The sequence below is a fragment of the Dermacentor albipictus genome, chromosome 8 (assembly GCF_038994185.2).
Source record: "Dermacentor albipictus isolate Rhodes 1998 colony chromosome 8, USDA_Dalb.pri_finalv2, whole genome shotgun sequence".
NCBI classification, from domain to species: Eukaryota; Metazoa; Arthropoda; class Arachnida; order Ixodida; family Ixodidae; genus Dermacentor; species Dermacentor albipictus.
This window is the reverse complement of record NC_091828.1, coordinates 98,256,041-98,273,153: the sequence shown is the minus strand read 5'-3', so window position 1 is coordinate 98,273,153 and position 17,113 is coordinate 98,256,041. Positions and strand designations below refer to the sequence as shown.

Here is a 17,113-nt window from a genome sequence, read left to right as displayed (position 1 = left end):
GATGATGATGAAGTTCATGATGATTATGGTTATCTAATTTCCTTACAACACACAAAGCGGCACAGTTAGCGGGCAGCCCTTAATCAGAACTCCTCTGCTGCAACAGCGGTTAGAACCGCCCAGCACGAACGTACCGAGCAGCGATCAAATCTCTTACAAGTATTCCAGAACTTCCCAAACAGGACGCATCGACGACATTACAAGGATGACGACGGCACGATCACGGCACGACGAGAGTACCGCGACGGAGCGGCTGCCAGGGCGAGTTAGGAGCAATGGCGTTCCGCTGCTGAGCATGACGTCGCGGTGTCGGTTCGCCACCGAGCTCGCCACGTTCCGATGGGGACCCGCACAAAAAAACGCTGGTATACCGTGCTTTGGGCGAATCGTAAAGACACCAGAGTCCTCGAAATTAATCCGCAGCTCTCCGGGGGGGGGGGGGGAGGGGGGGGAGGGGGGGGGAGTATTCTGTAAGAGTCCGCAAAGTGGACTGTCCATTTCGGTTGCTGCTGATTGACTAGGGCCGCTTGTCTCCTCCTCTCTCAGACAGCTGCAGCCAATCAGCAGCGGCCGAAATGGATAGTCCACTAGGTGGACTCTTAAAAAAACACCCTCCCCCCAGCACAGCGTCCGTCTTAGCCTAGGCTCTGCTTCGGAACGTTGAAAGCCGCAACGCAAACGACGGCGAAGGCGTGACGGCCGAAGTGCTGACGCAGTAAAGACGTTACACCTGGTGGCCGTACCTTAAACTAAATAAACGATCCATAAATCACGGCGCAACGAAGCACGCCGAAGCGCAAGGCTACGGCCGAATGGACGGGCGGACAAAGCCAACGACGTTGCGAGGTCTTAACTGCTTTCACAGTGAAACAACCAAATTTGCGCTGTATACACACGACGCAATTAAACGCTTCTGCGGTGAACGCACGCACGCCGACCAGCCGAGGAAGATGGGAGCTCAGCGTGCGCCCTCTAACGACCAGAAGCGCCGTGCGGCCACCGAATGCCACGCGCAGCATCGCGGGTAAGCTCATTTCCTTTCGCAACAAGAACAACCCTTTCTTTATCTTCGCCTCACCGAAGAGGAGGGCCGTAGTATGGAGGGGGTAAGGGGCGTCTAAGCGCCATAACGGAGCGTAATGACCCGGGCCGCACCGTGGCTAATGGGTTGGCTCCACGTTGGTCCGCGGAAAGGAAGCCGCATTGTTAGGCCTCGCCAGGTTACCCCTTTCGCCGGTCGAAATGGCGTCTTCAAATGGTTGGCTCAAGACAAAAAGAGGTGCAGCAACTTGCCGCAACGACGAAGTGCACTAAAAGGAAGTCAACGTACACGCAGAAAAGGAAAAAAAGAAAAACGAAATAGTGAAAGCCGTCTCCAGAAGACGGTCGTCTGCAGAGCGACTACCGAGGTATGTTCCTCCCCTCCCCCCCACCCTCGGCGGGTCATTACCAGATCACTTTGCGAGCCCTTGTACGTACAAGATGGCTTTTAGCACCCCGCTAAAGAAAGGGTTGCGCGTCGCGAGCAACCACCACCTTTTGGCTAAAACACGCCTTCTATTTATATAAATGGACTTCCCGCCCCAAGAGAATGTCTTCTGTTTTTCTTTTATGCACTCCTGCAGCCGATGCAGAGAGCAGACGACCTTTATATGTTCTTTTCCCCTTTTCTTTTCTGGCGGCGTTCCATTCTGCCTTAGGGTAGGGCACCTGCCAGTGTCGGGAAATCGTCTGCTTGTGTGTGAGAAGAGCACCGCTGTGCTGGACGCATATTCCAGGCGGCGCATGCCGCTTATGAGGCGATGCCTCATTAATAAAAATGCGTTTGAAATTTAGCTTTCTGTCTTCCTTGTTTTTTTTCTTTTACTTCTCGCCACTTCCTACTCACACTAAGATCGCACGCGTGATCGTGGTTGCGGCATAAATTTCGCAAGGTGTGGCCCAAAAAAGAAATGTACTTCGTTTTCCTCGTTATACCGGGCTACCCTTGTGCAACTGTCCGCCGTTGTGGGCACTTAGTAGTTTTATTTTGCTTCTTCCGCCTCTGCTTTCTGCTTGTAATTAACCCCACGTGAAACACAGTTGCTTTCATGACTGCCGCTGCAACAACCACAGCGGAGGAGCGGCACAAATAATTAAGGCTCCCGGGAGACGAAAATGGGACAAACCGGGCGACACCTGAACTGTCGCGCAGTTTCAATCTAGGACGACCGAAGGCGTTGCTTATGATTTCGAAACTCGGCAAGGCGACAGACTTGAGAGCTACGCCGCCCCTTTCGCCCGCCCACCCGCCCGCGAAAGGAAACCTAGCGCTTGTAATTGAACCAATAATTACCACGTATGCCTATGAGACGGACTAAAACACGGGGAAAAGAAGCAGACGACCCTGATGCTTGCCGCAAACAGAATCGTCTGCTCGCGTGAGAAGCGGCCGCATCTGGCACCGAGCAGACGACACGTTTCCCCGATGTTTCACTCACCGAGCGACTAAACACATGTTTTTTTTCCCCGTAGTTTCGTTGAAGGCGGATCACCCGCTTGTTCCTTCCTCTGAGCGATTCACCGCGTGCCCCGATCGGCAATATATCGAGACGTCCCGCAGAGAATTCCAGTGGCCTAGCCCCCTGTGCATGCGTTTAATGGCCATTTCCACACCTACGGCACTACGGCCGTTTCCGCGTTCGAAAAACTGCTCCTGCGGGAACGACCTCATGCGGCTTCATTCGCAAACTGTTACAGCTCAAGCACGCCGGCAGGCCGGCAGGACGGCACAGCTATGTCCCCGGACGGCTTCCAGCGAACTCGTGCTCATCGGCCGGTTCGGCAATCCAAAACTAAGATATCAATTTTCTCCGAAGTGTCGACAACGTAAGAAACGTCCGAGAACTGAAAACACCGGGGAGGGGAGGGGGGGAGGAGCTAGGTGGCTTCATTTCGTAGTACAGATTGCTCCTTTTCCGATACACGACGCAGACGCGCCGATGGTCAAGCCAGGGATTGCGCGCCTGACCATCTGCGCCGAAGGAAAGCGCGCGGTCGCTCTCAGCAGGTCGTCTTGGCGACGTTAATTGTCGGCAATGTAAATGGAGCGCCGGCACCATTTAGATCGCTGTCCCGTAGCTGAGCCCGGCGACAAGGTTATTATAGCAGTTGATGACAAATGGAGGAGGCTGCGTACGAACGAGCGTGTGAGCGTCGCCGCCTATACAGTCTCGTCGTGAGAAAAAAAAAAAACACTACACGCAATTCCTTTTTTATAACGAACACGTTCTATAGGACAGTAGACACCTCGTCGCATTGCACGATTTTGCTTTGCTACACGCCTAGATTAATTGAACCTTGTCGTGGCAATTTCGCGGGTACGTCGAAAAAGGGTGCCGCCGAAGTGGAAGCCACTGCGAACACAATCCTGTATTGCCATGAAGCGAGAAATTTTAAAGAACGCTGCGGGAGTGTGCGTGTTTCCATTGACCGTATATATATATATATATATACACACAGTGAAGTAGACGCGCGTATGAAGCGGTTTATTGATGTTTCGGCTGGGGTCCGGCCTTCATCAGATTCTGATGAAGGCCGGAGCCCGGCCGAAACGCCAATAACCCGCTGCATACGCGCGTCTACTTCACTGTGCATATTTACCCGGACTCAGCACTGCTTTTTTCTGGTATATATATACATAGCCGCGAAGCAGAAGCCGATCTTTCAGCCATACATCTTAAATTATGAGGATTTACGTGCCAAAACCACTTGCTGATTATGGGTCACGCCGTAGTGGAGGACTCCGGAAATTTCGACCACGTGGGGTTCTTCAACGTGCCCTTAAATCTAAGTACGCGGGTGTTTTCGCATTTCGCTCCCATCGAAATGCGGCCGCCGTGGCCGGGATTCGATCCCGCGACCTCGTGCTCAGCGGCCCAACACCATAGCCACTGAGCAACCTCGGCGGGTAGCCGTACATCTTGAGCAAGGAGAGGGTCCCATCTATTCACCTTTGTAAGCTGCCTGTTCTCAAGTCGCTTGAAGTGGTGCAAGTGACGGCAACAATTAGCGAATCAGTAAGAATGAAGGAAACAAAGCACGGACAGGAACCAGCTCAGGGTGACTGTCGACGTTAATGCGATTAGCATTGAAGTAATAGGCCGCTACGCACCTTTATGCTGCCGTCGAAACACCCCGTGTATATTTAATTTGGTACAACCTGGGTCTTTTTGATAAAGTTGTAGCGAGTTCTTATCTAACGGTTTTTTGCGGAAATCTCGCAAAAAATCTCGGAAACGGATCTGACAGATCTACAAAATCCGTACGCGGCGACCACGATAAATCAATGCCGCAGAATTTAAAATTTCCGTTACTGCAATTTAATGAGCTCAGTTTTAGCAAGCGAGGCGTCATATTGCAACCTGGACAGACTTACCTGTCAGCGTTAAATGTACGTTGGAGGGTGAACAGTAAGCGAAGCTATAGATTTGTAAATAGCACACTTGGAAGACCAAAAATGTAAGTTTCACCACGCCAGAGACTCGGCAAAGGCAGAACGCGCGCAACAAACCGATGACTGGTGGCGACGCCACCGTAATCTTCCCGCACGAGCTGGCTGTGACGTCATAGATTTGGAAAGCGTCGGCTCGGGTCTATAATTAACGTTATACAGAAAAATGATTGACTGTTTCATTCCAAAGGAAGGAAACACACAACTTACCATGTTTTGAGTACTTTCTTCTCACCTAGGAACGGCCTAAACAAGGGCAAGTACTTTGAAATATGTGACGTAGCATTGACGTAACCTGCAGCACTGCGGTTTGCTCACGAAATTTCAAAGGCGGAACTCATTTTTCCTTCTAGTAATCTACCCTCTCTCGCCGAAGCTATGAAAAAAAAAAAACCTTCAAGGAAGACTTCACGATGTTAAGCTGATTCAGTGTCTGCAGTGCCGCTGTGAAGAGAAAATACGACTACAGACAGCGTCAAACAGACGGAAACTTAAGAGACAGACGAACTATAGTGCGTCGTATGTCCCTTATGTCTCCGCCTGTTTTGCACTGCCTTCAGTAATGTTAATGTCATGTAGTCTCAAGGAACAACAGTATCAATGGAGAGATGACACTAAAGTGTCATCTGTCCATTGTCACTGTTGCTCCTTGAGACAGACGAAACTATGGTTGTGTTCCAATTCTGGTCAGCATCGGAGACAGTCTACGTAGACAGCTAAGGATACAGCCGAGACGGTTACGAGGCCTTGTAATGGAACGCATTTCGAGCCATCGGGAAGACATATGGAAAATACTTCTGCGACGTGACACCACCTTGCGCGGACAAAGAAAAAGAAACAAGAAACTTAAGAAAAGCACACATTATTTATGTACTATAAGTCTTTGCGCCTGCGAACCTATGAAAAACGGAATGTCACTTGCATTAAGAGCTTAGGAAAGTGGGTCTACGATTCTTGTGCGCAGACGACCTTCCCGTCAAGTTTAACCAAGCGTCCTGCTCAGCTGCCTTCTTCTTGGACAGGAAAGGACAGGACAGCAGCGTCTTCTTTGGACAGGAAAGCAGCCTGTATCACTTTTTACTTCGATGCTGTCTTCGCACAGCTGCCTACTTTGACGTCTTTGTTAGAACTGGAACGATACTTACGATGGCCGCTATCCGCTTAGCCGCCTACATTGCCGTCTGCGGCGACTATTGCAACACAGCCTGTAGTTTCGTCTGTCCATTGTGTTGTCGTCTGTTTTGCGCTGCTTGTAATCAGATCGGAACCAACTAGACAGATGGCAGTGTTGCCTGACAGGCAATGCAATTAGAACAGACGGCAAGCGGGAACGTGAAAATCAAACACTATTGTTCGCGAAATTATAGGGGGCTCAAACAGGTACGGACGCGAGCATACGATGGTGCACGTTCACCATGCACCAACTGGCCCAGCGAACCACACTACTAAGCTACTCTTTGTGTTACCGTCTGTTTCGCGCTGCCCATAGTCAAAGATGCGCACCAGCTTGCCCGACCACAGTGTTTATCGAGAAAAGATTAAATTTGACCCTACAGTGTATAAAGCTATGGAGTTGCTAAACTTTAGGATGGATACACTCTAAAAAAAGTTTACACCTTTTGGTGTGTACATCTGCGACACAAAAATAATCATCTGCCTTGCTTGCGTTTCTTTTCTTGAAAAGACTGCACCCACTACTTTCCTGTCGGCAATGCTACGTCATGCTGATAAAACGCAGGCCGTTCGTTACTGGGAAGTGTACCGGGCTCGCAACTAAAGAAAAGAAATGCGGACTAGACAGATGGCGTTTATTTTTGTGTGGCAAAGATACGACTCAAAGGGTATAAACTTATCTTAGAGTGTATGGATGGATAGATGGATGGATGCTATGAGCGACCCCTTTGGAACGGAGCCTCCATTCGGTTGCGTCGCAAAGCTCTTGTTATTATGTTGCCTAAAGTCACACACACACACACACACACACACACACACACACACACACACACACACACACACGCACGCACGCACGCACGCACGCACGCACGCACGCACGCACACGCACACACACACACACACACACACACACACACACACACACACACACACACACACACGAATTCTCACCCCCAAACTTTCTGAGCCCCTATTGGGAAGTTTGTTTTTGTACGCTCCCGTTGTTTGTCCTTTCCCTACTTCCACCAATCTTCCGATGGCCATTTACTATTCTCTCCTGCGGACATGTTTGATTTCACCCTGCTCTCGCTGAGCCCAAGGGCTTCAAGGAGGCCAGAGGTGCCTAAATCGACCGCTGGGCAGGAGTAGCGGTTTCACAGCGCCTCGGTGCGAGGTCCGCTTCGAAGTTTCCCGTCAAAACCACGCCATTGCTAGCAGAAGTTCACGGAACATGCTCGCCTGCAGCCCATGCGGATCTCGCAGGCCACCGTGTAATTACGCTGTTTACACGACCCGAAACAAAGCGACCGCCTCGGGGCACGGAACAGACGATCATCGCACGCTCGACTTTGAAGGCGCCCTGCCGCTTGTCGATGCGGTCAATGACTCCTCGCTCATCTCCGTTTCTTTATTTCTCTTTTGTTGTTCTTTTCTCTTTCTCTCTCATTCTTTACTTTCTTTAGCACGAACGCGCTTCGGCAGTTCTTGCGGCTGCTTACGGGACCGGAGACCTTTTGGTGCTCTCTCTCTCTCTCTCTTTGCCGGTGTTATACGACTCGCGTGCACGGAATGCAACGCAGAAGTGACGTCTGCAACCTGCAGCGTAAAGCGGAAGACTTAAAAATAAAGCATAGGCGAAAGCAGCCAGTACAAAGCCAGCATTGCGGAAAAGTAAAAGTTATCAGGTCCGACTACAGCTTTCTCGCAGGCAAGAAACTAAAGCAAAGTTTTATACGTGGTTTCGTCGGGGCGCCTTCCGGTTTACCGGGACAGGCGTCGTCGGTCGCCCGCTCGGCGTCGTCTGCTAAATTAAGTCGCAGACGGTGAAAGCAAAAGTGAAGGGGACGCGTTTGTTTGAAACTGCTGCCGCGTTATCTGATATCGCCTGATCTTCTGGCAGGGCGTTTCTAAAGCGAAGGACGAAGAGCAGTCGTGCCGCGTCGCATTTAATATGTGGAAGCGTCTTTCTTATCTAACCCCCTCCCCCCTCCTCTCCTCACGCCATCCATATTTTTTTCTGGTGTCCCCCCCCCCCCAACTTTGCGCGATTGAGCGTGGTCCTATAGGAACAGGTTCCTCGGGTTCGTTTTCGAGAACGCGTCTGTTTTGTGTGCAGACGAAAAACAAAAAAAAGGAGAAGCTGCGTGTCGTCTGCACAGGTATATGCAAAGCAGACGGCCAGCTTAGGCTTCCGCGATCCGTTTAATTGGCGTGATCGAGAGCGGGGAGCTATAAAGCTGCCCTAAAGAGCACAAAACGACGACGCGCAAAGAAAGAACGATACTCGAAGAACAAATATATATGTGCGCACGCATATATAACATAGTACGGCACGATACGCGTTTCTGAGAGCCTGCCAACGAGGATTCGCGCCGTTATCGTGTGGTGAGCGGTGACGTCGAATGCGGAGCGGCGCACGCATGAGATCCAGGGCCGTTATCTGATCACCGTGGCCGGGCAATCTCATTAGAGAAAAATAGCGGTGTCCGGAAGGGTAGCGTACGGTCATATGTTGGCCTCGGAAGATTTGGGGAAAACGCCGTCCGGGGTCGAAAGGCTTCGGTGTTTCAACATGTGTAATAGGCATGTCACGCTTGTGATGCTCGCCGATAGCATGACGTAAATGATTGGGTTTACGGGAGAACACGTTTGTCTAACGCCCGAAACAGCGATTTCGGCGCATGCATGCATGCAAACATCCGCGCGTGTGGGGCGAAAAAGTCAACAACTACAGATTTCGCATCTTTGCAGTCTCGTACACATGCACGGCTACCACATTCCGATCGCTCATCGATAGGGTGGTTGTCGCATACGCATTCAACAACCTAACGCAGTCGATTATTTTTCTTCTGTCCCTCTCCATATGGCGCGCTTATGTATCATAGAATTAAGAAGACTCGGGAGTCACGGGAACATCCGGGCTGAGAAATATGACTGTATCTTTAATGTACTCTCCTAATCTGAAACCCGAAATATCTCGATCGATCTACAGCTAATGTATACAGGCATCGACAACCAACGTTGTTCGCGACGTTGGTGGCTGCGATCTCACGCTTTGTGCAAACGAACGTCTCGGGTATCAGTGATTGGTCGATCATTTCCTGGCGTCGCGAATCTATACTCAAGCCTGCCCGTTCAACGTCGTTAAATCGACAAGAACGAGGAATCCTAAACCGGTTTGTACTGGTAAATTATTCTTAAGAGGAACCTTTAGCTCGGGGGGCTCCTGTCCAAATACATGTAAAAGGAGAATTCGTCTTTCTCGGCTACCGCTGCGCCAAATTTGAAGAGGTTTGTTGTATTTAAGAGGGAAGCTTTAGCTCGGGCCCTATATATATATACTCCGACGCGGCCTATTCAAATACATGTAAAACGCAAAAACGTTTTACTGAGATAACCCCTGGATCGATTTCAATGAAATCTTTTTCCATTTGAGAGAGAAAGTTAAATTATTGTGACTATTGGAAGCGGAATTTCGATTTAGGGCCTGAATTTCGTTAAAAAGATTTTCAAAAATTCGCAAGGTTGAAAAAAAATAGAACCACGAAGTTTACAAATTAATAGGTCTGCTTTAAGAACAGATATCGCGGTTCTGTAAACGGCATCTATTAGATCGTTCAAAGCGGACAAATTCGATATGTCAATTTATATCTTATGTGAATTTGTTACGTTGTGTACAACGGTTGTGCAAAAGCTGTATTTGTACATTACCAAATTTTTCAAAATTCATGTGTAACATATAAATATTGTCAACTTTAGATGTACTATGAGATACAATTCACAGAATTGTGATATCATTTTTCATTGTTGAGTTACAGAGTTGTAAACTTGATAGTTTCGTTTCCTGAAAATTTTCGCATTTTGCCAATTTTTAATAAAACATAGACGACATAAATAAAAAATTTGGAACCAACAGTCTCTAGATTTGAAGTTTTTCTTTATTATTTCAACAGACCTCGTCAAATTTGGTGCAGTGGTTGCCGAGAAAAACGAATTCTACTTTTACATATAGTTAGATAGGAGCAGCTGAGCTAAAGCTTCCTCTTAAAAGGAAAACTTAAAATCTAGTGACAGTTCGTATCGAATTCTTGATTCAGATCGTCAGTTCTTTTTATTAAAAATTGGCAAAGATCAAACATTTTCGGGGAACGAAACTATCAAGTTTACAACTCTAACTCGGCAAGGAAAAATGACACCACAATTCTGTGAAATGCATCTGATAGTATATCCAAAGCGGACAAAATTGATATGTTACATATGAATCTTTAAAAAAAATCAGTAAAATGGAAATAAAGCTTTTGCAGAACCGTTGTACACAACGTAACAAATTCACGTGAAATATAAATTAGCATATCTCATTTGTACACTTTGAATGACCTAATGAATGCCGTTTACAGAACTGAGGTATACCTGTTTTTGATGCAAAGCTATCAATTTATAAACTTCGCACATCTATTTCTTTCGAACATGCGAACTCTTTGAAATTCTTTTAACAAAATTCAGGCGCTAAATCAAAACTTCGCTTCCAGCAGTCACTAGAATTTAACTTTCTCTCTCCCATGCAACAAATATTATTGAGATCGGTAGAGGGGTTATCTCAGAAAAGCGTTTTTGCGCTTTACATGTATTTGAATAGGTTGCGTCAGAGTTGGGCCCGAGCTAAAGCTTCCTCTTAATGACTTTTTTTTCACATTTTCGTTAATTTCGCGGTACTACGTTGTTCAGTCGAAGATAAAGTTATCGTCGAATTTCCACAGATAATTTTCTGATTGTCGCCATCGGCCCCGTTAACAAGTAGATCGATGGCCAGACAAACACAATGATACATCTTATTTTGTTATAGCGCAAGCTTGACACGGACAACAGAAGGCACATCTGACACACACAGCGCTGCGTGTGTCAGATGTGCCTTCTGCTGTCCATGTCAAGCTTGCGCTATAACACAATAAGATATGCCGCACCAACAAGCCCCTATTGCTACCACAACGATACAATGACAGGCGTTCGGTGGTGCCTGCCCCTACTAAACATTGCACCAACGGGAATTGCTCACTTGGTAAAAAGAAAGGGCATTGACCTTGACGAGGTCAACGGTGGCGTCGACACGCATTATTGGTGCGCTGATGTCCGGCATGACGCTGCTTCTAGAAGTCAAGTTTCGCAATGAGTAGTGGAAGGAGTGGACGTCATTAAAGGTCAACTCCGGCGTTTTTTTTTTTACCATATTGGGATATTGTCATTTTCAAATGGCATTGACAGTCCTGTCACCCGTAGTGTAGTTCAGTTTGCTTAGAAATTCATCAATAATTTTAAATAACCAATAAACGAGATACCGAACCCAAAGCGAGCGGCTGCTTCGTGTGACGTCACGATCAGTCGATGACGTCAGGGCCTACGCAACCGTAATGTAAACACGCAGAACGCGCGGCGTGGCACTAGCGCCAAAGAAACGAAACTGATGACGTCTCCTGACGACACAGGGAGCTTTCACGGATTTACCGTACTAGGTAGGCAGTGGCGATTTCGGCGACGATTTCGGCAACAGTGGCGGCGAAGCCTCTGGCGTCGCAAACACAGGGTGGCCAGTAGAAAGACAGGAGTCTGGAACGCGCAACCGATCATTAAATCTTCACTTTCAGGAAAACTAAGCGACTCGCAGCCACGTCGTTTGGCACAGATAATCAGAGTGTAAGAGAGAACGTATATATAGTCAAAATTTTATTAAGATCAGTGGACGTCGAAAAATCGCCGGAGTTGCCGTCTTATGACGAGGCGCCCGCTTTCTCAAGTCACCTTTCGCAGTCCAAAGTGGACGCGCGGAGGTGTTTTAGGTCTTTCCTCCGCACGACTGTGTGCACCTGCGGATGACACAATCGGAGCTTCGCATTACTGGTACGCAAATATTCGAAACCTTCGAATCGAGCAGTGTCCTATTCGATTCGGTCTTCGAATCGAATAGTCACTGTTCGTAAATGCGAATATGTTTTCCAATGCTATTCTACATTTCAATACGTCATCTTCGCCCAATCAAACATAAAATTGGAGGAATAATTGGGCTTTACAAAGCACAGGCATAAAACGCGGGACCTTGTGTTGTTGAACATGCTACGTCGCTTGGGTATAGCCATACTTTGCAGGCTCTACAGCAGCGATCATCTGCAGTCCCCGAAGAGTCCTTGTACGTGCGAAAAAACATATATCTGGTTGCTCCTAATACCCCATTCGTGTTTTCAATAAACGACGCTTCATAACGTACCGTGTAACGACAGAAACTTACTAACTTTACGTGGGAACGAACTGGACTACGCGTTAGCTCGAGGGTGTTACCAACCGAGCGACAGCGTCCTTTTCTAACCCTAACCACTCGCATTATATCCCTCTCAAAATCTCATCAATTCAAATGCCAAAGACAACCTTGCTCATCAGCGCGGAGACGGCAGAAAATACCCGCCGCCTCACCCGCAACTTAGCGGGGAAGAAACCACTGATTGGCGCAAAATACAGACTGGGGTATTCCCGATCTAAAATTGCTGAACGCCTTGTATCCCCCTCGTGATAGGGCCAACTGTCCTTGGTGTGGTGGCATACCCACCCTAATGCATGTATACTCTTAAAACGGTTGCACCCTTTGGGGTGTATATTTGTCCCACAACAATAATCGTCATCTGCCTTGCTTGCGTTTGCTTTCTTGCAAACTCGGCGCTCGCTACTTTCCTGTCAAGAACGCTGCGTCACACTGATAACGCGCATGCCGTTCGTGACTGGGAAGTACCGGGATCGCAGCGTTAAAGAAAGGAAACGCGGGCAAGACAGATGACGAATATTGTTGTGGGACAAGATACGCCCCAAAGGGTGTAAATTTTTCTAAGAGTGTAGCATGAAGAGTGGTCTGCAAGACGAGCATAGACGATTCGAAAACCGAAGAGCGAAGTTGAACTTTCCGACACGGTCGTTGACGTTACGGAGGCCTCCGGTAGTGACTCATCAAAACTGGGAGCTGGGCGAGTTTGGTGTGGCTCCATCTTAGCGGAGAAGTGCGCGAAAAAGACGTAGACGAGAAAGAGAGAAACCCCGCTAGTCAGATTGTTCGAATCGCTAACTTCCTTTTGGTTTTATTTTTCTCCGCCAAAACGAGCACGATGACCGCTGCTAGTCCATAACGCCAGCGCATGCCTACCAAACGCGAACGTGAAGAAGGTATTTTCCTTCAACGGTATCGTCTTCAGATTTGAATGCGCATCCAGTTGTGCGGACGTACAAACATCCATCCGCGCATTTCTAAAAGTGGGCTAGGAACATACGACCTTTTGTCTGGGCCGCTACACGGCTTCGCTTTCGGGACGACCGCCCTGGGAGCTGTATATCAAGCGCGGGTTGGAAGAGAGCCTCAAAAAACATTTCCTCTTCGGTGAACAATAAAATAGAAGACTCGGGAAACGCCAAAAGAGAAAGGGCGAAGATGAATCCATTCATGACAATAACAAAAAAGAGAGAGAAAGAAAACGACCCCGAATAATATATATATAACAACAACAACCCCCCCCCCCCTCCGACACCATGACCACCACTACCATGAACCCCTACTTCTATGGGCAAAGATAAAGCGGCCATCACTAGGACACGAGCGATAATATAACTGAATCTCTCCATAGCGGAGAATCAGCTTGGCACGTGCTCACTTCCAAACGACACATTTACGCAGGCTGAAACAAGACGCGATAAGGCGCGCCGACATCGAAACGTCGACGCGCCAATGAACGACGACCATTCCAAATAGGGGACAGATGGAGATAAAGAACACGCAGCGAGGAACGGTTCGTTTTCTTCTGCGATCGCACGCAGACGACAGAATACATGTGTAAGCGCCGTCTGCTATACGGACGGCGACAGCCAGACGAGGGACCGCGAAACTCGCCAGATAAAGCCGGGTGCAGCGAGTTTCGTATAAGGCTCTACGACTTGTCGGAGACACACGTTCTTTTCATTCTTTTTGTTGGGGGGGGGGGGGTGAAACTGCGTATAGAGCGTACAGTTTATCATCGCTGCACCGCTCGGTAAATGTATTACAGCGCATGGCAATTCGTTTATCTCGACGCGACGTTCGACTAGCGACGCTGCATATTCGGGAAGAGGTTTGTGGTACGGTCGTGGTGGTAGGTGGAAGGGAAGCGGAACGCCTGAACTTTCGCTTCGTCGTTGGTGTTTTCGTTGGGCTTTTCTTTTTTTGCCCCCTCTGCGTACATCTCACCGCATAGCATTTAATCTTCATCGCGTAGCGACTCGCGTGGGGAAAAATATGAGGCCAGTCCTCGTAAAAATAGCCCATGCGTCTTCACGGATCTCACCTTTCGTTTTGCGCGGTGGGTCACACGCGTTTATACGGACCGCACACAACGCCAAGCAGACGACAAGCGGCCGTCCACCGAGCGAGCAGACGAACAAACAAGCGAGCAGACGAAACACGAGCAAGAAAGAAAGAAAAAAGGAGGAAAGAAATCCATCCGTGCAGAAGTCATTAAGAGACGTAAGAGTGCGTTCCACACGGAGTAGCAGACGAAGGCGACCCTTCGCAGACAAACTAAAAGCATCGAAGGTCAGCGGTCAACAGGCGCTGGTAGCCCGCGCAAAATGAAAGAAACAAATTGGAATAGTAAGTGAGAAGAAGAAGGAACGGGTACAGCGGCAGGGCATACGGTTTCGCTTGCTCCCTTCGTAACCCGAGATAAGCGGTGGAACGTCTAATAAATATGGGCGGCATGGCTACTGGCGAAAAGATGAAGGCGGAGGCAAACAACCTGCAAAAAGGCGCCGATATAGGAGATGAAGAAAGGAAGCTTGACGATTATGACGAAAAGAAAGTGAAGCTTACGGAAAGACGACGTCGAAACTAATGTAGTGTTCTTTCTTTACCTTCTGTATAAATGATTCTATAAAGGATTCTATATAAGGACTCTGGATGCCGCCATCTTGGTTATTAATTACGCAAACTTCTTGAATGTGCTGGAATGGCTTGTAAGACCCCCAACCCTCCCCCCTCCCCCCCCCCAAGAAAGAAAAGTTTGAAGAAAACATGTTTTTTTTCTTTCTTTTTTTCGCCTTCTTTACCCAATACCCAAAAGCTGAAAGACAAGGCGTGAAATCTGGCAAACTTTGAAGCGAATAGGAACAGCCGATGGGACCAGACGATACATTGCAAGTCAGTGAATGTCTAGCCAAAGGGATCGGCAGTTTCTGTAACTGGCCGACGCCGTAGGCACGTCTGGTATGCACAGGACAGACGACAATGTTGAAGTGAGCTGAAGACAAAATTTAGCCCGCAGAGCCGTAGCGGCTCGCTCAGGCACAGAGAGAATCCTTTGTAGTAAACCCGTTTTCCGAATAGTTGCTGCCACCCACTTTCGCGCTCTTGTTGTCGTCTGGACCTGAAATATGCATGAGACGCTGCAAGTGTTGCAGAAATATGATGTAAATAAAAAAAGAAAGACCCACGTAAGAATAGAACAGAACAAAGCGAAAGGTTTTACGAGCTAACAAAATGGAACGCAGTTTCACAAGGGACACCTATACTTTCTGGTGTCGGCGGAAGCTGTCGTTTCACTCGCAAGCCCTGCAACGCTTGGCATAACAGAGCACATGACAAAATTGAGGTGGACAGAAGACAAATGAGACACACTGATTGCTAGCGCCCCTCCTCGCAGCAACCTTTTCTCTTCTTTTTCACGATTTTGTCGTCTGCAACTGCAACTTGCACACTAAGCAGCAATCATTGCTGACATGCGACGTAAACAGAAGAGAAAAAAAACGGGGAGGGAAAAACAAGAGGGAAGACGACAATGTGTCCGAGCTCCTCGAAAACGCAACGCGACTTTTCGAGACTCGCACACATCCGCGCGGGGCGGCAGACGATGACCTCGCCTCTCGTACCCGTACGCTGCAACTTCTGGTATGCGCGGAACAGAAGACGAGAGTGAGGTGAGCAGTAGACAAAAGTAAGGCACACGTAGCGGTAGTAGCGGCTTACTTAAGCGCAGAAAGAGGCTTCTTTGTAGCCAACGCTATCGCGGCGCTGCGCTGCTGTTTTCTTCCACGCTCTTCTCTTTTTTTTCGTCTGCATCACTTGTCTGCTCCTCAGACTCGTTTAACAGCCGGCACGAATTTTCGTGTCATCTCAGCCCCCTGTGGTGACGAGCTCGCTTCTAGAAACGGCTTTCCGCGTCGTCTTCTGCTTCACGCCTATCCGTTTTCACACGCTGTCTCTCGCGCCTTTTTCTTGACGTCTCGTTGAATGCCTGCCTGCGAACCACGTCGTCTGCTCTGTTGCAGTATTGCTCGTCTGCTACCTATGAGAAAGAAACCACACCTTCCGTCACTGCTTGTTACTCGCCGGAAGTGTTGCGTCCGCAAAATAGTTTTGAAAGGAAAAAGAGACCGCGAAAGGGCTGTCGTGACAGACAAAAATCCGTAGGTGTGTTTGTCGTAAAGTGAAAGTAACAGGTCATCCTGGAGGAACCAGAAGAGAAGACATGGCAGTTTCTATAATTTCTTTTGATCAACCGTTACGTCTACTAAATTCTGCTTTCCGTGGCAGTAGTAACTTGCTGAAAGAAACTGAAAGAAATAAAACTTACCAGACAAGAGTGAAAGCAGTCTGTTTTACAGATATTGCCCATGGGTTACGTTTGCTTGCGGCTGAGAACAGAAAAAAATATTTCGCCAGTAAGGACAGATAATTTTCACCCCATGAGCCCGCGATCATGCACAAGGTTACACAAGCACTACGTGATTCACTGCCCCTGTAGCTTCGCTTAATTTATGTGACATGTTCGCCATTCAAGTTTCAGCATCACGTACTGAAATTACACCAGGCAGCATACATCTCAATGCGACGCTAAATAGTTCCCGAGCGAGGTTCCGCTAGTTTAATGAACTACCCGCCCAAGTTAGCAACGGTAGCGCTGGCGACCGTTCCTAACCTGCTATATCTGTCTTCAGCTTGCTAACGCGTTTCGCCATGGTAATGAAGAAGCTCGCGTAGGTCCAAGGCAGGTCGACCAACACGGAACACCTGCGTGGCTATAGCTAGCAGACGACCAGCAGAAGCTACGCCAGCGGAGCAGCCCGACGTCGCCGTCTGCTGTACGCACGCGATGGCGTCTGCTCTTTTCCGGTCATAAGCAACTCGTTCCGGCGATCATTTAGGGCGCGGCGTAACAGGGATTGGGGATAAAACCGGCCCGCGATTGTTTTGCTGTTGGCACTCCGTTATGGCGGCCACCTTTATGCACGGACGATAAAAGGCACACCTAGATATATACATATAACATGCGCAACTCCGGCTCGGAAGCTGCAGGAACGGGCAGCATAAAGGCATGTTTACGATGTCGTTTGCCAGCTCTAAGCTCACCTTTTAACAAGCAGGCGCCTCCGTGAACTAGGTGGCAAACTATA

At 48.5% G+C, this 17,113-nt stretch overlaps 1 protein-coding gene and 1 long non-coding RNA gene across 3 annotated transcripts in view; one reads left to right on the top strand and one right to left on the bottom strand.

Annotated features, from left to right (window-relative positions):
* LOC135912881 (uncharacterized) overlaps positions 1-17,113 on the top strand; it is a 180,272-nt gene that overhangs the window by 28,734 nt on the left and 134,425 nt on the right. The gene's annotated exons all lie outside the window — the stretch shown is intronic.
* LOC135912882 (uncharacterized) overlaps positions 1-17,113 on the bottom strand; it is a 149,528-nt gene that overhangs the window by 130,641 nt on the left and 1,774 nt on the right. Inside the window, exons 2-3 of one of the 2 annotated variants that reach the window (XR_010567812.1) lie at positions 16,294-16,354; positions 11,438-11,523 (exon numbers count right to left, since the gene is read on the bottom strand). This is a non-coding gene — a long non-coding RNA (uncharacterized lncRNA). Of the gene's footprint in view, positions 1-11,437; positions 11,524-16,293; positions 16,355-17,113 lie in introns of those variants that run through there. The other variant, XR_011508025.1, reaches the window with a different exon arrangement.